Source organism: Pseudopipra pipra, chromosome 18, assembly GCF_036250125.1.
Source record: "Pseudopipra pipra isolate bDixPip1 chromosome 18, bDixPip1.hap1, whole genome shotgun sequence".
NCBI classification, from domain to species: domain Eukaryota; kingdom Metazoa; phylum Chordata; class Aves; order Passeriformes; family Pipridae; genus Pseudopipra; species Pseudopipra pipra.
The window spans coordinates 3329233-3349899 of NC_087566.1; the positions used below are offsets into that span (position 1 = coordinate 3329233).

At 53.4% G+C, this 20667-nt stretch overlaps 1 protein-coding gene across 2 annotated transcripts in view; it reads left to right on the forward strand.

Moving 5' to 3' along the window:
• The window catches only part of RBM19 (RNA binding motif protein 19), a 68594-nt gene extending 56469 nt beyond the window's left edge, over nucleotides 1–12125 (forward strand). For both annotated transcript variants that reach the window (XM_064674665.1, XM_064674666.1), the window contains exon 25: nucleotides 8954–12125. The gene's annotated coding sequence lies outside the window, so the exon portion shown is untranslated. The remainder of the gene's footprint in view (nucleotides 1–8953) is intronic.
• The last annotated feature ends 8542 nt before the right edge of the window (nucleotides 12126–20667 follow it).

Sequence of the window (20667 nt, forward strand, 5' to 3'; positions counted from 1 at the left end):
TTTTCCAGCCTCAGAAATGACTCCTGTTCCTAAATCTCATCTAAGCAGCCCAGGGGTCTCCTGGTTTGTGGGGTGCTGTCAGACCTGTGTGCTGAGTGGGAGCAGGGTCTGTTCTCTGTGCATCCACCCCGGGAAGCCGCCCCATGTTCACAGGTGTCTGTTTGTGTGTGTGATACACATCACTCTGTGTGTGTGTGTTCATGTGTGTGAGATGCACATCACTGTGTATATGTGTGTGATGCACATCAATCTGTCTCTGTGTGTGTGTGTGAGAGATGCACATCACTGTGTGTGTGTGTTTGAGATGCACCTCACTCTGTGTGTGTGTGTGTTTGAGATGCACATCACTGTGTGTGTGTGTGAGATGCACATCACTCTGTGTGTGTGTGAGATGCACATCACTGTGTGTGTGAGAGATGCATATCACTCTGTGTGTGTGTGTGTGTGAGATGCACATCACTGTGTGTGTGTGTGAGATGCACATCACTCTGTGTGTGTGTGAGATGCACATCACTGTGTGTGTGAGAGATGCATATCACTCTGTGTGTGTGTGTGTGTGAGATGCACCTCACTCTGTGTGTGTGTGAGAGAGATGCACCTCACTCTGTGTGTGTGTGTGTGAGATGCACATCACTCTGTGTGTGTGTGAGATGCACATCACTCTGTGTGTGTGTGAGATGCACATCACTCTGTGTGTGTGTGTGAGAGATGCACATCACTCTGTGTGTGTGTGAGATGCACATCACTCTGTGTGTGTGTGTGAGAGATGCACATCACTCTGTGTGCATGTGTGAGATGCACATCACTCTGTGTGTGTGTGAGATGCACATCACTGTGTGTGTGAGATGCACATCACTCTGTGTGTGTGTCTGTGTGTGAGATGCACATCACTCTGTGTGTGTGTGTGTTTGTGTGTTTGTGTGTGTGTGTGTGTGTGTGTGTGTTTGAGATGCACCTCACTCTGTGTGTGTTTGAGATGCACATCACTGTGTGTGTGTGTGTGTCTGTGTGAGATGCACATCACTCTGTGTGTGTGTGTGAGATGCACATCACTCTGTGTGTGTGTGTGTGTGTTTGTGTCTGTGTGTGTGTGTGTGTGAGATGCACATCACTCTGTGTGTGTGTGTTTGTGTCTGTGTGTGTGTGTGTGTGAGATGCACATCACTCTGTGTGTGTGTGTCTGTGTGTGTGTGTGTGTGAGATGCACATCACTCTGTGTGTGTGTGTTTGTGTGTGTGTGTGTGTGTGTGTGAGATGCACATTACTGCCAGAGAGGCTGTTTTCCTCTCAGCAATCTCTGCCTGTTGCTGCGAGGTGGTGCCCAATACACCAAGCAGTGGGGTGCTCATAACCTTACTTATTACCAGACTTTTGTTCAGCTCACACCACCGCTGGCTGCCTGAGCCGCGGGCGCATCTGGCCCTGGAGCCAACCAATAACCCATTAACCCACGTGCCTTCCCGGGCTGCCCCCAGCACCAGGCACGAGCACAGCCCCAGGGCCCTCCTGATGAAAGGGAAGGTGCTTAGGTGACCACGGGAATAATCCAGCTTGGGTTAAACAACTGCCTGCTTCGTGCAGTGCCTCTGCAGGAAGTGCTGGGCCTTCCAGATAATGTTTGTCCCCTCGGTGCAGCTCTGATTTAAGGATCCCTCCAGGTGTACCTGCTGTTAACACCTTCTCCAGCCCGAGGGTGGAGCTGGGGAGGGATTGAGGAGGGGAGGGACAGAGCAGCACAGAAGGGGCAGGACATGCAGTGTTGCTCAGAGGCCAGGCAAGCCCTGTGCTCACAGATGTGTCCTGTCCCAGTTCTTCTGGGACACAAATGTGACCTTGCCAGTTTTTCTCCCAAAACCCATCCTCCCATGGGGCCTGGGGGTTGGCACTGGTGGGCTTGAGGCTCCCTGGCTCTTCCTGCAGTCCCAGGAGGAGGCTGAGCACTCCTGCTCAGTGACCAGAGCTGTGACACCCCGTGCTGGTCCCCCAAGTTGTGCTGCAGTTCCAGAGCCCTGCTACTGCCACTGAGGGGCTTCCCAGACCCCAACTCCAGACATTCCTGCTGTTGGGGCCTGGGGGTGCTGGCTCAGGGGACAGACTCCCACAGAATTCAGGGATACCCCTTTGGGATCCCTGCAGAGCTGCAGCGTAAAACCCTCAGCCCTTATGGCAGCTCTAGTGCATCCACCCTGCCCTTTGCAGGTGGGTAAACTGAGGTACAGGTGTAGAAGCAAGGCTGTCAAAGGAGGTGTCAGTGTGTCGCCTGCAGTGGTGACATGTTTTTTTCCCCCCTTTTTTTTTGCTTAGCAATGATGAGTGACATTCCCATCCCCACTCCCTCTGCATCTCCCCACTGCCTTTGGGGAGATGGTCCCAGCAGCTCTGCACTGGGTGATCACTGCAGGGAAACTTTCCCCTTAGCTAAATTAGATTTAAATTTAGCAGGGATGTTTTAACATCCTGGGTGTGAAGGACCAACCAGCAGCCGACAGCCAGCACAGGGCACAGAGGAGCCGGGCAGGGTCCCTTCCAGGCACGTGTATCACCCAGCACATGATTTAAGCGAAGCTTTGCAGTGTTGCAGGTTGGGCTTGGATTTTCCGGGGGAGTTTTTTCCTGATTTTTTTGAGGTTTGTTTTTTTTGGTGGTTTTTTTTTTTGGTCTTTCTTTTTTTTCCTCTCTTTCCCTTCATTGTCTTTTGTGGCAGGGCAGGTTTCTTGCTGAGTGTCTCTGAGGTCTGCAGCGGCGACGAAAAGGATTAGCGCAAGCAGAGCATGTAGGCTTTAGAGAACAGAGCAGAGTTTGGTTTCAACATCTAATTCAATTTGTTCTGCCGAGATTGAAATATGAAATGGTTGCCAGTCAAACGTTCAAAGGGGGAGGAGGGAGGAAAGAAGAGAGGGAGCCTTCTCAAATTTAAATTTTAATGAAAATTAATTTAACCCTTTGATATGTTTTAAAACATGTTATTTCCCGGGCTGGAAACGGGCTGGAAAACATTCATGAGGGTTTCTTTTTTTTTTCCCCCCCGTACCTTCAATCGTAATGAAGATTTTCTTTTTCCCTTAATGATACTTATCTTGTTGAGCAGTTTGACATTGGTTAATTTTTCAGGCAATTTGGTATCAAGGAAATCTGTTTGATGTGAGCGGGGGGGGCTGTGTATGTGTATACAGATATATATGTGCCTGGACATTAATTATGAAAGTGCTGATCACAGCTCTGAAGAACTGTTTGAGTTAAATTCCTGCTCCACCAGCAAAGACTTCTTTGTTACGTATTGAGAATCCCACACATGGCACCCCTAAAATTACAACGGGTTTACCAGGAATTTTTGGAAAACGAGCATATACCTGCTAATTACCCTGAATTAAAATGATTGCCTAAGTAGGTCTGCAGGAAATTCATCACTCCCCGCTGCCTGGGGTTTTTTTTTTTCCCTCTGATCTGGAACAATCATAATGATAAAATAATGCAAACTCTCTTAACTGTCCACGTAGTTAAAGCTGGGAAACAGCCTCCCACTGGTCCTTAACCTCGGCCGTGCTTCTCCGGCTCAACACCGTCACAGTGCACTTGTTTTGTTTGGGAGGGATAATAGTTTCTTTTAGCAATAACTGTTATTCAGAAAGGTTGTATCTGGAACAAATGATTGCACACTAATTGTTGTAATGAGGCTGTGAGGAGCTGTAGCCCTGGTCCCCTCTCTTTCCTGGCTCTTGGCACCCCAGGGTCGGTGTCACCGCGTGTGCCGGTCACCCCTCGGCTGCCCTGTGCTCCCTGGGGAGAGCTGGCCACTTGGGGATGCTCACCTGCTCTGGGTGTCCTTTTTGGGATGGGTGTGTTTACCCAGGCTGTGCTGATGGCAGAGGGGATGAGCAGCTCCAAGCCCATCATCACCCCTTGCTCTGCAGACAAGAGCTGGGGTACAGCCACCCTAAGATGGGGTCAGGGAGTCTCTCTGGGATCGTGCTCAGCACATGCTCTTCCCATTGGAGAGCTGAAACCAGTAGTTTACACTCAGTCCTGTCTTCTGGGAGCCTGGGATATGATGCAGGGTCCCCATGGGGTCTGCAGACCCCAGGTTGGAGCTGGTGGGCTTCTGGCAGGTTGTGACATCTTCATCCAGGGTGAGACCCCAGCGAGCTGGACAACAGCAGGGGCTGTGACAGCTGTGGCTGTTCCCCAGGCACTCTCCATATCCCCTTCCCCAGGGCCAGCTCTGGAATTGGATTAGGATATTATTCAAATGCAGCCTTTTTACTGAATGAGAGGGTTAACTGGTTTTAATGTAGAACCAGCTCTCCTTCATTGCTGCCTGTTGCCAGAGGCCTGTGTGGGCTGTTATCTACTTACAGGGACAGCAGGCAAGGCAAGGCAGAGAGGATGTCCAAGGGGCCTGGCTTTGCTGGGCACTGCCAGCCCCTCTGCTTGCAGGGCTGAGACAGCATGTCTCTGCTGAGCCAGGCTGTGCCACAGTGCCCTCTTTGATTGCTCAAAGTGACTCACTGCCTTTGGAAAACTCCTGACCACGATCTGTGGTGTTTTTTCTCCCTGTTCCACGGGAGGAGGGGGCAGGAGAGTCAGAGCAGGCAGGGAGCATCCTGCTCTGTGAGCTCTTGGTGGTTTCTTTTCATCACCATTGCACTGCTCCTGCCTACAGATCACAAATTTCAGCTCTTCTCATCCCTCTAGTCCCATCTTGCCTTTGCAAAGTCTTTCTCCTGGGTGTCCTCCCCGGAGTGGAGCTCTGGGAAGTGCCAAGCAAGGCTGTCTCCTTGCAGAAAACACTGGAGATGCCATTCACCAGCCCTTTGCCAGGGCTGCACAGGCTTGCATCCCCCTGTGTCATGCCTGCTGTTTTCCAGCCAGGAACTCTGGAATCTCCAGCATTTTCTCTGCCTGTTTGTCAACAGCCATCCCCTTCTCCCCAGCAACTTTACCAGCTTTTCTTGCCTGCTCACAGAGGCAGCAAGTGTGGTGTCTGTGCATGTTTGCAGTTGTCTTGAGCAAGATGTGGCAGGGAACATGCAGGAAGGGTTTAGGCTTGGGAAACAAACAGTGCTTTGGTGGCTACTCCTTTGAGAGGGAAGAAGCAGTGTGGTCAGGGGAGACCTTTTTGCTCTCCACAACTACCTGACAGGAGGTTGTGGTGAGGTGAGGGTCTCTTCTCCCAGGCAAATAAGTGATAGGACAAAAAGAAATGGCCTCAGGAGCTGTGCCAGGGGAGGTTCAGGTTGCACATCAGGAAGAATTTGGTGGTCAGGCACTGGAAGCAGCTCCCCATCCCTGGGGGTGTTCCAGGAATGACTGGACGAAGCACTCAGTGCTCTGGGCTGGGTGACAAGGTGGTGTTTGGTCAAAGGTTGGACTCGATGATCTTGGAGGTCTTTTCCAACCTCAGTGATTCTGTGATTCTATGAAGGCAGGTTGCTGCTGGTGGAGCAAAGCTCTCCCACAGAGACCTTCCCTCGCTGCCTCAGTTTCCCCATTTGCAAAGGCTGTTACTGAGATGCTGGAGGGAGATTTGGGGAGCACGAGCTCCTCCTTAATACTGCAACACACCTGGACCTTACCCTGGGTCACACCATGGCCAGTGTTCGACACCACCACCTCCAGCTTCCACCACCACCTTCCTCCCCAGGAAATACAGCAGGAGAACGAGGAGGCAGCGTGCAGTTCTCCTTTCTCCAGAGCATGGCTCCATGTGACTGAGACAGGCTGCCTCCTGTTTTCCCTAAATATATGCATTGGAGAGGGAGAGAAATCGCATGGCCGGGCTTGAGATTTCAGACTTCGCCATTCATGAATAATAATCAGGCTCAGTAATTCACAGTAAATAGGTATCCAAATTGGCTAATAAGGGAGGCTTTCACCCCAAACTGGAGCTAGGAAGAGAGGCAGAGAGAACATGAGCAGAGTTGGCTGAGGCGCTGTGTGCACGGTGTGACCTGAATCGGTGAAATGCGGGAAGCGGTGCCAGCGCGGGAGTGGGGAGAAGGACCCTGGAGAAGGGCTGGTATCCCACCTCCCCTGCTGTGGGGCAGCTGTGGCCAGGCTCAGGCATGCAGGAGCAGGATCCCTACGTTCCACAGTCCATAATTAGTGCTGTGTAATTAGGCTTGGCTCTCTCTCCCAGCCCCAGGACCGCGCTGGGCTGCTGGGCCTGAGTGTGTGCGGGCAGGGAGGGTATGAAGACAGTGTCACCACATCCCCACATGTGACATCCCCAGCTCAGGGCTTAGCAAAGCTGCTGGCACAAGGGGAATGAGAGTAGGACAGTAGTAGGGAGGTCTGCAGCATGAGTCAGGAGAGGTGATCTGGGGGCAAAAAAGGTTTTCTTTGTGTTCACGCAGCTAAAATTTGGGTTTTGCTTTGCTGGTGGTTAATTTTCTCCTGTGAGAGCTAACGAGGCAGCAGTGGGAGCTGCATTCAGGTGCAGTGAGGCGGCCTGTGGGTCTTCATCTGCTGGCAACAGGCTCTGACAGGGAGGAGATGGTGCCCCACAGGCACCTCCTGCTCACAGAGAACAGCTCTCAAATGCCCAACATCAGACAGAGCAGCAGTGATGGGCACTTGGGAAGTACAGAGTCCTTCTCTGCTGCTTCCCAACAAATATTCCTCTAGCAGCTTCTTAAGGTGATGCTAGATCAAGTGAAGATAAAGAAAAACATGGAAAAGCCTCTCTGCAGACCTTGGTCCATGGTTCAGGCTATTTTAATAGGTTGGGTAGAAGCTGGAGGTGCAGCTGCTGAGTAGTTGGAGGAAGGCTGCCCCTCTGAGGGCTGGCTGCTACCAGGCAGCGTTTTGCAGCTGCTAAATGACTTTTTAAATTGAGGAGGAACCTACAGCCACGTTTACAGTCCCCTCAGCTCCCTCATATAGGGCAGCACAATGGCTGGAGAGCACCACTTGGCTCTGTTACCAGACAGCACAGTCCTGCTGTCCCACAGCAAGGAGTGGCTATGGATTCCAATAAACCACAGCAGCTCTGGCCAAAGGTGATTTCCCTCCTGCCCTTCTGCTCCCCTTCCCCACTTCTCCCTTCCCTGTGCCACTGGACTGAGGACACTCACAAAATTTAGCCCTCTGGGAGGCATGGAGAAAACAAACCTTTAGGGTTTTTTTCCCTGTGATTTGGCTTATTTAAGTGTATTGGAAAGTGGGTTTGGGGTGTGCAGTGTTTTTCCTTGGGGTCTGACAGATGCTGTTGATGTCCCAGCAGCTGCAGCACCTTAGAGCTGATGGCTGGAGCCTCCCTGTCCTTTCCCTACAGCTCAGATCATCCCTCATGGCCCCAAACCGTAGGTGGGATTTAGCAGGTGTAATGAGGACAGCTTTATAAGCCACAAGAGGTGGAGAGAAATGTGTGCTCCTGCCTCTCCCACGTTCAGTGACCTAAAATCTTCTTTGGAGTGAAGTGTAACCTGTGTTTGCAGTCATCCTGCTGGTGCTGGTGGGGCTGGAGAAGTGCTTGGGTGCTGCCCTCGGTCCATCCAAAGGTTTTCTGCTTCATCAGCTTAGAAATCAGACCACAAAAGGCAAGAATCTCTTCACGAGAGTTCGGGCTCTGGACAGCCATTCCATTCCTTTTCAGAGACCACCCTGCCCCAAAAACCTGGCAGCAAAGCCCAGGCTTAACCTCAGGCTCATCCCTCCTGCTGAGCCTTGAGCCCTGCCTGGCAGGGCCAGGGATCTCTCCTGGTGTTTTGGGTAAAGCTTTAATTTTGCATTTTGTGGTCTGGTTTCTAAGCTGATGAAGTAGAAATCCTTTTAATTTCTTTTCTCCCCCAGATTCCAGGTGGGTGTGAGGGACAAGCTGCCACCGTGGGCTCAACCCAAAGCGGGACCCCCCCTCCAGCTGTTCCCCCATCCCAGGGCTGGGAGCATCCTGCTGGGGTCTAAATTAACCCAGGTTATTTCAGCAGAGCCAAGGCAGGCAGAGACAACCCATGTGGGGCTGCTGGTGGCTCTAGAGGCTCCATGACACTCGATGGGGAGGTAGAAACAGGCAGATTGCAGACAGGAGCTGTTTTAATTTCATCTTCAGATGAATTCAGCCCAGTGTGTCAGCCTGGGCTGAGCAAACCCTGGGAAACAGGAGGGTGGACTGTCCCAGGAGCAATTTTAACCACGTGTCAGACAAACTGATACAGGGCTGCAGAGGCATCACACCAAGGGGGTGGGGGGGTGTCACAGCTCATTCTACCCCCCCAGCAGGATAAATGGGACAGGCACATCCAGGCAGCTGCAAACCAGAGCAGGAGCTCCTCCCGCCAGTGATTTGGGCTGAAAAATGAAAACTAAGAAGTTTCTTTTTTTAATTTTAGAACTGAAAAACCAGATCACCCCACTCTCGTGTTTCAGCTGGGGATCTGGAGCCCCGTGTGGCAGTGGGAGGGGGCGGCGGGGGCCACGGCAGGCAGGAGCCTTGGACTTCGTTAGGATTCAGCCCTTAGATCTCTCCTTTCTCTCTGATGGCTGAGTGTGATTGACACTTACAAATTACCCAGCCAAAAGTGTCGAGTCTTTGACCCCTGAGTAACATCTTTGGCAAGCCTGAGATTTGCCAGCATTTTGTCATCTAATTACTACAAATCCCTTGAAAATTCACTGGCTGGTGAATTTTTAATGCGGGACAATTTCAATGTGATGCATCGCCCAGATGGGCACGCGGCGCCTGCTCCTTCCCTCTCCCCCCGCCGCCACTTCTCCTTCCCTTTCTTCTCCTCCTTCTCTCCTTGCTTTGCTCCACTTCCTCCCCCCATCCCGTTTCTTACCTCCCTCCTGCCTCTGTGCATTCATCCCTTCCTGGGCTCTCCATCCTGCTGGATGTACCCGGGATGGAGCCGGGCACTTGGTGTCCCCCCAGCCTGGCTCGAGTGCCCCTCGCTGTCTCTTGCCGGTGGTGACAGGGAGGTGCTACATGGGATTAATTCTCTTTCCATCTTCTCAGGTCTCTGGCTGATGGATGGAGCAGGAGAAGCCTCCGTGAGGACTCGGCAGCCAGCACACTTGTTGCCGGTGCCGTCCACCCGCCCTGTGAACCCCAGGGCTGATTTATGCCATGGGTCCAGCTCTCGGTGTTCCCGGGCTTTTAAACAGACCTTAAATTCAGAGCGGGAGGAAAAAACCCTTGTCTACCAGCAGCTCCTGCCCGAGCATCACTTCTTAAATCCAGGCAGGGATGTGATTCCCTTCATCATCTGAGAAGCCGCCCAACCTGGTGGAAGAGGAATTTGGGGCGATGGACACTTCCCTGCTGACCCTGGGGACTCGGGAACCCGCTTTTAGCCTCTGAACTAAACCACAGTTTCTGTACATTAAAAACCACACAGTGTATTTTAAGTCTTCCACACGGAATCACGTCTGGGGTTTGTTTGGGTTTGTTTGTTTAATAACATCTTTGCCACAGGCAGGTAGTTCTGTTGGGCTGATGGGGAGATAAGCGTGTTTTGGGAGGGAGGCCTGGGGTTTGCCGCGCTGGGCTTTGTGCCTGTGTCATTTCTGTCCCTGCTCTCAGGCAGTCGCCTCCCATCTCTCCCTTCCCAGCTTTCAAAGGGAAAGAGGCTTTGCTTTTCAACCAGGGTACCGCTTTACATATGTAGGCAGCTGATAAAGTATTTTCACTTCGCCCCTTTCCCCTCTGGGAATCGCTGTCTTACGGCAAAACTGTTTTGTCTGACAAGGGCTGCAACAGATTACACATGTTGGCTGCAAACATGGGGCCTTTTTCCCCCCCCCCTTTTTTTTTTCTTTATGAGAACCACATGCCTTTAAAAAAAAAAAAAATCTTTATCTCTGCACTGCCACGAGGAGCTTTTTTTTTTGCCTCAAGTCCCCAGGAGCGGCCCCGTGTTCGGATCTGCCTGTGGCATCAAACCTCCCGGGTGATGCACCTGCCCAGTTTGTTTTTCTCACATGAGGTTAATTTGAGCCTGAATCCATGAAAATGCCACTGATTCTGTCAGGGCCGAGCACTTCAGCTGGATTTGATGTGGGATATTTTGGGACCCCTCAGCATCAGCACCCACAACACCCATGGAGATCAGCAGGACTCGGAGGAGCTGAGGACCAAGCTCCAAGTTTCATGCTGACAACCACAACAGGGAGCCACACATGATGGACTCAGTGGCTCAGGGACATCCCCTTTCCAACCCAAACATGGGTTATAGATTTCTCCCGTCTTTAACTGGGAGCCAGGTGGGAAAAGTTTGGGCTCTGCTTTTCAAATTGGCTGTTTAGGCATTGAAAACCTTAAAACCCTCAGCTGGCTCCAGCAGGAGAGGGGCAGAGCCAGGAAACCCCTGGTCTCAGGCTCCATCTCCTGAGCTGCCCCTTCCAGAAATGTCCCTTGTTTTCCCAGCAGCACTGGCACCCAGAGGGAAGGGCTTGGAGAAGGTGGATTTAGGCACCAAGGATGAAGGGAACACCAGGATTCGTGGATATTTTGCTGTTAAGAAGCTGCACACCAGGGCTGAGAAATGGCCAGGTTTCAGAGAGAGAAAAATGAGGACACTGCAGTGCCTTGGAGTGGGCACCCAAAACTGGGGGTGCCTGAGGGGGTTTTGGAAGAGAGGAGCCCTGAGAGGGGGGGCAGTTCATCACAAACTAACCCAGGCAGTGCCTTGTGTGTTTTAAGGGGGAAATACAAGATGATTAGTGATGGGTTTGAAGAATTAGGGTGTGTCACTGCAGGTGGAAGGCAGCTCAGGAGAAAGCTGCTCTCCAGGAGGGATCCTGGCTGGGAGGTAACATCCAAGTCAGGGAGCCCAAACTGGATGCCATGGGGAAGTGTGAGCTTCCTGAAGCACGAGGTTAAGACATGAGGTTTAGTTTAACTTCTGAAACCAGAAACTTGTCGTTTTGCAGTATATTTTGTGTGTCACAGAGGACCTGGAGTCACACCGGGGTGCCAGCAGCTCTCCTTGTGCCACTGCTGATGGATGCTAGTCCTGCCTGCTGCCAAAGACCTCTGGGGACCCTGGCACTGAGCAAACTTTGGACCTGGGCACCATCCATCAGTTGTGTCAGCACTGGGGGTGCTCAGACCCAGGGAGAAGCTGTGGTTGCCTCAAGTGTTGGTGATCCCACTGGATCCACCTGGCCTTTTCTGAAGGAGAAAGTCCCACAGCAGCACAGTCTGACTCCAGACTGAGAACACCATCCTTCTGGGCACATCATGATGGGCATTTTCATGCCCAAGGACACCCAGAAGCAATGTGAAGCCCAACCTGCTCTTTTCCAAATTAATGCCTTCCTTTTTCCCCCCCCCCCATTTCCACATTCTCACTCATGAAATCCCATCGAAGCAGCAGGTCCAGGTCCAGGGAATACTTTGCTTCCCCCGAGTTGTTTGTGGAGATAATTAACTGTGTGTTCTCTCAGCTGAGACCTGCCATGGCAGCGCTGAGTGAAGGGAGCCCGAGGCCTGCGGCGTCAGCGGGGGATGGATGGGGAGAACCATGGATGGAAAACGCAGGAGGAACCAGCTGAGAGTGACCCTCACCGTGGTGTTTGCCAGGTGGGACCAGCCACCACGGGCTGCCCCTTCTCCTGGTCTCTAATTGTCCCCCAGCCTCAGGCCATTCAGCTTTGGGGACATCCTTTTTGCCCTTTCCCAGCTTCTCTGTGCCCCGTTGGAACTTCCTCCCCTCCTGCAGATGTGGCCGTAGCTCTGGTCCATGTCATGACACAGTGAGGATCCTGCTTGGTGCTTTTCCCAGCATTCCCATCTTTTCCCAGTGATTTCTGACCTTGAGCCTCCCATTACTTCCCACTCCTGTTTCTTGCAGAGCCAGGTCTGACGATGCTCCCTGCGGTCGGGGGGGACACGGTGGGTCACAGCCCTTGGTTCAGCCCAGGGCACTGCCTGCTGCACAGGGTGACACTGCCAGGCCAGGCAAAGCCACCTGCACCCCAGCACCTCCCCAGGCTCTTCCCAGGTCTGGCAACATCCTGGTGCCCCCCAGCAGCCCCTGGCACTCCATAAAGCCCCTGCTCTCCTCACACTGCGGTGCCTGGGTAACTGAGAAGTAATTAGTGCCTCTTGCTACGGCAAGTAGTGCCCAAATGTCAAGGAACAGCAAAGTTATTAAACCTGTTTTTACTGCACTTTTGCAGCCAAAGTCTATATGTGTGTGTGCTGAAGTTTGGGGGGGATGAATCTGGCCCCAAAGCACTGGGCAGAGTCCCTTCCCCTGGCAGGTCATTCCCTGCTCCCTGCCTCAGTTTCCCCTCCACTGCCTCTGTAAGGGACCTGCTGTGTCCTGCATGGGGAAAATCACATAGTTGTGTGCTGGGAGAGGTCAGATCCCACCCTGGGGGTCACCAGTATCACTGGTTTCACCAGCTGGGGTGGGCAAGGGCAGCTCAGAAGCCCTGGGAAACCTTCTGTTCCCTTTTAGATCTTAAAATCAGATGGGCTGGATTGAGCTGAAGGGCTGTCCCTGCCCATCAAAGTACTCCCACACCCCCAAACCTGTGTGCTTGAGGCTACAGGCAGGTTTTTGGGGGGCAGGCAGCTTGTCTGGGTGCAGGCAGGCAGAGGGTCCCACAGCAGGACTGTGATGCAGACTGTGCTTCCCATCCCTGCACCAAGCAGGAGAGGGAGAGAGCGGGAGAAAGCGGGAGGGAAAGGACGTGTCAAATCAATCATATTTAAACAAAAGCCTCTTCGGCCCAAGGGCCCTTTTAAAAGCTGCTTATTTAATTAAAAGTCCCATTTTCCATATTTATGGCCCTTATTCAGTTAAATATTAACCGCCTGGGCCAGGGCTGGTTTATTCTTTGGGAAGAGGCAGAGTTGGGAGGTTCATTAGGGGTTTATCAGGCAGCCAAGGCGCCTGGCAGGTGGATGGATGGAGGGATGTGGGACAGCACACATGAGCTCATGCCTGGGGACTGTGGGGATGACACCACCACTGCTCCATCGCCTTCCAGCGGGATGCAGGGAAATGGGGTTAAAAATGGGGAAATTGGGGCTGTTGGGATGGCGTGAGAGATGAGCAGCTGATATGCACGCTGGCATATCAGCTCCTGTAGGAAACAGCCTGCACCAGGCTGGCTTTGGGAGCTGGAAGCAGGGACCTCTGGGGGGGTGGAGGTGAGTCTTGGAGTCATGAAGGGGGGCCAGAGCAGCACAGCTGGCTGCAATGAGTCAGTGATGCCTCCAGAAAATCACAGGATCACAGAATGTGACAAGTTGGAAGGGACCCACAAGGATCATTGAGTCCAGCTGCTGGCCCTGCACAGGACCATCCCAAAGTCACATCATGTGCCTGGAGCTTATATAGGGGAGGGGATAAAATGGGATTTGGTTCCTTGGGGCTTGTTGGTGCTCCAAGGGAAAGCAGCATGTCCTGGCCATGACGGCAGCAAGAGGGAGTGGAGTGACCACGAGGAGGAGGAGAAGGTGCAGCTGGGGAGAGATGGGGCTGTGAGGTCTTTTCCAGCCTTAACAGTTCTGTGACTCTCTCCTGGGTGAGGTGTCCAGGCTCTTTCCTGGTGGCTGTTCTTGCCTGATTGGGATCTTGCCCCTGGCTGTGTCACACAGGTGCTTGGGTCAGTGTCACCTCAGTGAGAACTGTCTGGTGATTTGAAGTTGTCTGACTGCTTCATCCCCCTGGGTGCTGTGCAGGGGGGTCCTGCCTCGGCTGGGTGGTTTGTAGGTCATTATCAAATAACTCTTGAATGTCATTTACATGGCAGCAGTGAAGCCAGAGGGTTCACCTGGGCTCTGCAGCTTTGCTGGAGGTGGGGCTGGTTGGAGAGCTTGGCCAGGCTCATCTGTGGGATTGGAGCTCCAGTCATGGGCCAGCCCAGCTGGGGGGAAGCTGGAAGGTGCCTGAGGCCAGAAGTTTCTCTGTGCAAAGGTGTCTCCCTCCATGTGCAGCTTCTTTTCCTCCAACAGACTCCCGGGCAGCTCTTGCAGCACAGGGTTTGAGCTGCCACCATCAAGGTGAGCCTCTCCAAGAATCATGGAATGGTTTGGGTTGGAAAGGACTGTAAAGACCATCCAGTTCCAGCACTGCTGCCATGTCCAGGTACACCTTCCACTGGAAGGGGATGCTTTCCTCCAAGGGGAAGACCATGGAGTGGAGGAGCAGCCACGCTACAGAAGGTGTCCATGGATCCCTTTCCTGGATGGGCCCCTTACCTGGCTGTGAGCCCCAGTGCTCACCCTGCCTCCAGGAGGAGCTGCAGTGTCCTGTGGTGCTGCATCCTGCAGGACAACCTGCTTGAGATGTGCTGGGACACACCCTGGGGAGGGAAGGTCTCCTGTGAAGGCTGCAAGAGAGTGGAGCTCCCCTGGCCAGACAAAAATCTTGCTCTGAGCCTTGTCCACCCGTTCTCCCTTTAATTTCTGGGAGCCAGCAAGTAGCCCTGTGCAGCCCCATGGCATGGCAAGGAATGCAGGGGGGGATGATGTGAGCTTCTCCCCCTCCCTCCCAGCGTGGTCAACACAATCCCAGCCCTCCTTTTCCTCTCCATCCAAAATAACAGGACACCGAGCAGGCGGCAGAGCCCAACAGGGACCCTGCCTTGGGAGGGTGGTGCCGGCAGGGCAAGGAATGAAACGGAGCCGGTGATTTCCTCCAGGGAGCGGGGCGGTGAGGAGAGTGGGGGTTGGCTGCTGGGGGGGCGTGTGGGGGGGGTTGTGGGGGGTGGCAGGAGAGGGAGAGACACCGGGTTATCAGAGAAGTGTGAAGACAATAATGCAATCTGACATTTCTGAAATGAGACCCCCCGGTTGCCCTGGCAACGGCTCACGTGGGACCAGCTCCCGGGAGACGGCTCCGAGATGTGCTATAAATGATGTTTGATTAGAATTTAAATCATTTAGGCGGAGAGAAGATAGGCCTTTTGTCAGCGCGGGGACCCGCGGGGGTCAGCCCCCAGCAGCTGCCTGGGCGCGCGTCGGCCCCGGGGCAGCGCCGGCACCGGGGCGAGGGGTCACCCCCGGGATTGATCCTGCCCTCCCTCCGCCGGGGCCCTGCTGACCTTTCCAGCCGCGAGAAGAGGGGGCTTGTGGCCAAGGCAAACAACGGCACGGGAGGACGGTGGTGCCTCGGAGCCCCGGGAACGTCCCTGGCATCACCTGAGCTTCGGTTTTCTCCCGGCTGGTGCAAAGCCACCAAAACTCTCCCGTGGCTTCCACCGGCTGAGAACCCGGCCCTTGGCTTTTTCAGTGCCCTAATTAAGATAATCACACTTCAGAATCAATTCTGCCTCCCTAAAAGTTTCCTTGAGGAGCAGGGAATGAAGCATGACATTACCTCTAAGAGGAGTGCCCTTCCCAGCTTGCCTTCGGGGATGTGACCAGGTTCTCCCCATCACCTCCAGGCCACGCTGGGACAGCTCTCCATCATCCAGCCCTGTTCAGAGGAGCTGTCTGGGGGCAGGAATTTTGCTGGACAACCGTACCCTGAGCATTTCTTGCTCTTTCCAGCTCCTTGATGCACACACCGAAGCCCTTTTTGCTGTATGAAGACTTCCTCATGATGAAATATATTTTTCTCTGGCTCTGGGGGCTTGGAGGACTTCATGCATGGAGCAACAGAGATGGAGACGGGGTCAGCAGCCATGGTTTATGTTCCTGTCATGCCCAAACCGCACTTGCTGGGTTTATTGAACGAGGTCTCCAAGTAATGAAATGCAGGGAAGCCTCAGCTCGGGTGTGAGGTCTCTGCTTCGCTGCAGCACAAAGGAGTTGGGGTCACTCTGGTTCTGCACTGATGACACCACTCCAGGTAGCCCAGTTGTCTTCATCCAGTTCAGTCAGGTGACTTTAAAGCATCTGGACCTTATTCTGAGGTCTCATGGGCGGTGTGGAGAGGTGGCCACCATCAGAGCCAGAAGGCACCCCCATTTTGGGAAGGTTGGGCATCTGGAGAAGCTGTTAATTTGCTTTAATGTTAAAAAGCCTGAGCTTGGGCCTCAGATTGAGTGAGGAATAAAAGTGCCTGATTTCCCAGTTGGTGGGAGAATGGTGTTAGAAGCAAACCAGCAACTGGGCACAGGCTTTCTTCTTGGAAATTTTTTAAATTGCTTTCTCTTTAATGCCGTGGTTTGGGTTCGATGAATCTTCAGAGCTTGCTTTTCAACTCCCTGAAAATGCCATCTGATCATGAAATTAGAGCTAAACTAATAAGTCTCAACAAATATTAATCTAATGAATTTAACTTCTTTCTGTTTGTGGACCAGCAAAGGGGGGAATTGCAATGTTCTCATATGTATTAATTGTTTGAATGTATTCGACGAACCTTTCCTGACTGCTTTGAGTGTGTGCCTTGGTCATGAATATTCTAACTGAGTGTTGTTTCTGGGTTGTGACCACCCTGTATGTTCAACTACAGCTGGTTTGGGGGAAAAACTCAACCAAGGGGAGTATGGGTCTTAAAATCATAGAATGGTTGGAAGGGACCTTGAAGCTCATCTTGTTCAAACTCCCTGCCCGTGGCCACCTTCCACAAGACCAGGTTGCTCCAAGCCCCATCCAACCTGTCTTGCAAGCTCTGAGCTTTGCTGTAGGCTTCCCATCTTCTGATGGTCTTTCACCTCGGGTGGACTCTCTGAATGTCTGAAGGATGAATTGGATGAGGGAAGAAACTGTGCAGAGTGATCCAGGTTCTGGATGTGCGGGTGTCTTGGTGGCATTAGCCGGGATGAGGGATGTCCAGGGCTGGGCTTGGGGGCTGGAACATGATTCTTGCCACCTCTGGGTGGTTTTGGTGGGTCTCACCATGATTTTAAAATCACTAATGAGCATCTGTGGTGTCTCCAGCAAGGTCTGTGGTGTTGCACTGAGTTGTTGTGTCCGTTGGCTTATTTGGTAGACGTTATAGATGGAGTGCTGGTGAGGTACTCCTGCAAGGAGCAGCACAAGAGTGTGGTGTTTGGGCTTCTCCCCAGACTATCTAAACAAACTGGGAGCTTTGCCAGCAAGCAAAATCGCTGCTCCTGTCCCTGTGTGCAGCTACAGAGCCAGCACAGCCCAGGGGGTGCCAGTGGGTCAGAGCAGGACCACAGGAAACCCGATCAGCTGGAGCCCTCCCCTTTCATAGCTCTGCCTCTGCCAGTGAAATGGGGCTTGGAAGCTGGAGCCTCCCTGGGCAAGGTCCCTGCTTGCTTCCCAGAGTGCCAAGGGGCAGAGCTGTGCTGCTCCTCACTGCTTTGGAGCATCATTTTAATTAACAGGTGCTGTGCTCAGCTTTGGGGCATCTCTTCTGGGAGGTGGCAGCAGAGCCAGAGGGCTGGCACTTGGGGTCTTTGGGGCTGGATTTTCCTCCTCCAGCCCACCCTCTAGGATTTGTGCACCCCCTGCTTGGGGAGAGGGGCTGGCTGGGCTTTGCAGGGGGGTGAGGTGTGGTGCTGAGGGGGGTGTGGGCAGGAGGTGCTGTGCAGAACCAGCTCGGGGCCCCACTGCGGTGCCATCGGTGACACCTCGTTAATTGGCACAGGCTGGAAGTGCAAATCCATGACAGGAACGGGCTTGTCATCGGCTGGGAAGGTGTCCTGCAGCCCTGCCTACCCCTGTCACCCTGTGCATGTCAATTCAGGGCTGCTGCAAGTCCCCAAATCCGACGGTGAAGGTGGTCACAGAGGAGTCATCGCTGTGGTGTGGGGGAACCCAGCACTGTGAACTCACAGGGGCTCTGCTGGCTTTGGTGGCTGATCTGACCCTGATGAGGGTGGACAAACATGCTGCTCTTTAAATGAGCACTGGATTGCTGGGTTTGTGGCAGGGTAGCTGGCAGTGGGTGCCCAGCAGGCTGGTTGTCCTCCTGCATCCCCCAGGCGGGGATGTGCGGGACTCTGCAATGGGCTGGGCTCATGTCCAGCCCTGGGAGGCTTGTAGGGCCTGGGGATGTACAGGGAGGATGTTTTAATAGGGACTGGCTGCAAAATGGGGATCCTGAAGCTCCCCAGTCAGTGCCAGGAGCAGGAGCATCAGGACAGGCAGGGAAGGGTGACCTGCCTCTGCTCTGGGTGCTCAGTCCAAGAGTTTGGATCCAGGGGGATGGCAGGGGAAAGGATGCTCAGAGCCTTCTCCTGCTGTTGGGGACTATCCTGGTGATCTGTAAGCTCAGAAATCATAGAATCACAGATTGGTTTGGGTTGGAAGGGACCTTGGAGATCCTCTAGTTCCAATCCCTCCACCATCAGACACTTTCCTCTAGACCAGGTTTCTCCAAGCCCCATCCAACCTGGCCTTGAACACTTCCAGGGATGCACCATCTCTCTGAGCAACCTCACTGTAAAAGTCTTCTTCCTTATGCCTAATCCAAACCATGCCATGCTCTGCCCTGGCACAGCATTCCCAGGCTGCTTTAGGCAGCTCCTCCTGCAGCACTCCACCTCCTTCATGAGAATATCTGAAATGCTGGATTTCTGGCCTAGTTTCTGCCCAATTTCCCTTGGAGTCCCTGTATCAGATTGCAGTGGCATTCCCAGAGCTCCCTCTGACCCCCAGAACTCCTGATGGTGAGGATGTGACAGCCGGGAGCTCATGGGCCTGGAGAGATCCTTCCTGTCCCTTCCTCAGTGGAGAGAAGTGGCCCAAGGTAATACAGACAGATACAGAATGGACATAAAACTAAATATATTGCTGTGTCTGATCAAAGATAAATTATTTTTGGCAAATATTAATGTTCCAGCAGGAGTGTGACAGGAGCCACTTCAGTGCCCTGGGAACATCTCTTTATTTCCATTTAGCTCTTTGGTTTGATATCTGAAATACCCTCCCCCCATGACTGGTGCATCCTTCCCTGGGAAAGGCACCTTTCCCATGGATCTGGGGACAAGGGCAGGGAGAGGCAGCCCTTGTCACCTCCCTGGCACCAGCTGCTCCTCCCTTTCCTTGCCTGAAACATGGGCACTGTGGGGGAAAAGCTGTGTTTGCACCTCAGCTGATGTCTGAAGCATCCACTGAGGCTGGGCTGGCTGTGGAAAGGGCTTTCCCACTGGAAAAATAACTGCAGGCAACTGGACAGGTCAGTGCTGTGGGGTTTAGCATCAATCTCTTGGCTTTGAGAAGGGGAGACACTGGAAGTGATGGCCTTGGGAAAACCTGATCCTTGGGAAGGGTCAAGGTGGTTGAAGGATGATGCTGCTACACTGGTGGGGTGTGTTACACGGGGACTCTCCTGGCATCACTGGGAAATCTGGGAGGAACTGGTTATAAGGGCATGGAGTGATAGGACAAGGGGGAATGGCTTCCCACTGCCAGAGGGCAGGGTTAGATGGGATGTTGGGAAGAAATCCTTCCCTGGGAGGGTAGGGAGGCCCTGGCACAGGTTGCCCAGAGAAGCTGGGGCTTCCCCACCCCTGGAAGTGTCCAAGGCAAAGTTGGACAGCGCTTGGAGCAACCTGTGGAATGTGTCCCTGCCCATAGCAGGGTGGGTGGAAAAAGATGGTCTTTAAGGTCCCTTCCAAGCCAAACAATTCCCTGATTTCTGAGCCCCAAATCTGCCAATCACCCTTGCAGAGATGAGTGGTCCCAGCTCTGCTTCCAGGAAGGCTTTGATCAAAGCACAGAGCCAGGAGCTGCCTCTGGAGCGGTGACTGGCGGCGTCTGCATCTCCCTGGACCTTCTCCGAGGCACTAAATCCTGTGACCTCCCACCAAACCTTCGCTCCTTGTAGTCTGTGAGGTCTCCAGAGGAGGAACAGCCATCTTCCCCCTTTATCTGGCCCCTCACAGCCGTGGCTGTGGTGAGGGCAGTGCAGAAATGATTGATGGCAGGGAGGGAGAGGTGATGCCAGACACTAGGATGGACGGGATAGTTGGGAACCAAGCACAGCAGCTTCGCAGCATCACTCCTCTCGTGGGCTGCTTGACTGAAGTTCTTCTGCTCTTGCTGTCTCACTTCCAGATGCCCATTTCCCAGAGCAAACCCGTGGTTAACCCTTTCCACGCCAGAGCAGCGCAGCGATATAGAATCCCACTCCTGAACTCGCCTGACTTATTTTTTTTAAGTATTTTTTTTTTATCTCCAGACATTTGCTGCTTCCCCTCGCGTTAATGCAGGCATCTTCCATCACCAAAGAGCCTCCGGGGCAGAGGCAAATGGCATCAATAGCTCTGTAGCCTGTCAGGAGCACATGCCTGCCAGAGAGCGCCGGGAGGAGGGACGGCAGGACACAGCAGCAGATGGGGCCACTCCTCTTCCATCACCCCTCGCCAGCAGCAGCCTCAGCCAGTTGGTGCCTCTCGGTTCAGCCGGGACTTCCCCCACCCTCTGACCCCCTTGGCACTGTGCCTTCCTTGCAATTCCTCCTGTTTTCCCCTTTCCTCCTGTAACATCTCCCCTTCCCGCACAGCTGCAGCCCCGTTTGCTGCCCAGCTGTGTGTGCCTGTTGTTCCACCTCTTTTGCTCGTGGATATTTAGGAAGGGAGCCCAGGTTTGGGCTGGTTGGTGCCTGAAGAGCCTCATGCAGCATCCTGGTGAACTGGTGATTGACATAGGGCTGGGGTGGGCTGGGGTGGAATACAGGGTGGGGAGGAGGAAGAAAGTGGGTGCCTTGCAAAGAAACCCCATTCATGCATTTGTCTCTCAGCCTGAGGGCAGAAATCCCGTCCTTTCTCCCGTGGGAAATCAGGAGATGGAGCCGTTTTGCTGCTCCCTCTGCAGCAGAGCTGTTGAGTCCTCCTGGGGCAGCTGTGTGT